The following is a 353-nucleotide window of genomic DNA, read 5'->3' as shown; positions in this document are numbered from 1 at the left end:
GGGAGCAGGGTGTGAGCTGTGTGCATCAAACCACGAGCGCCAGCCAAGTGGGAACCGAGCCCCGGGCTGGCTGCGGGGTGAAAGGCCTTTGCTCTGGCAGAGCTGTGCCCTCTGTGCTTGGTGCTATCCGTGGCTCGGGGTGGGAGCAGGGGCAATGGGAAGGGGCTGGGATTGTATGGAAGTGGTCCCCATAGCCTGGCTCGGCTCTGCTGCAGGCAAGGGAAGGAGGAGGAGGAGGAGGAGGAGGAGGGGAGGGAGGGCACATGCCTGACTGCAGCAGGGCAATGGAGCCTGCTGGGAGCCTCCCTCCCGGGGGGTGGCAGCTCCTGGTGCCCCTTCCCCAGCCGTGCCGA

The sequence above is a fragment of the Acanthisitta chloris genome, unplaced genomic scaffold (assembly GCF_000695815.1).
Source record: "Acanthisitta chloris isolate BGI_N310 unplaced genomic scaffold, ASM69581v1 scaffold13726, whole genome shotgun sequence".
Taxonomy (NCBI): Eukaryota; Metazoa; Chordata; class Aves; order Passeriformes; family Acanthisittidae; genus Acanthisitta; species Acanthisitta chloris.
The sequence above is the reverse complement of the archived record's forward strand: the minus strand, read 5'-3'. Positions refer to the sequence as shown.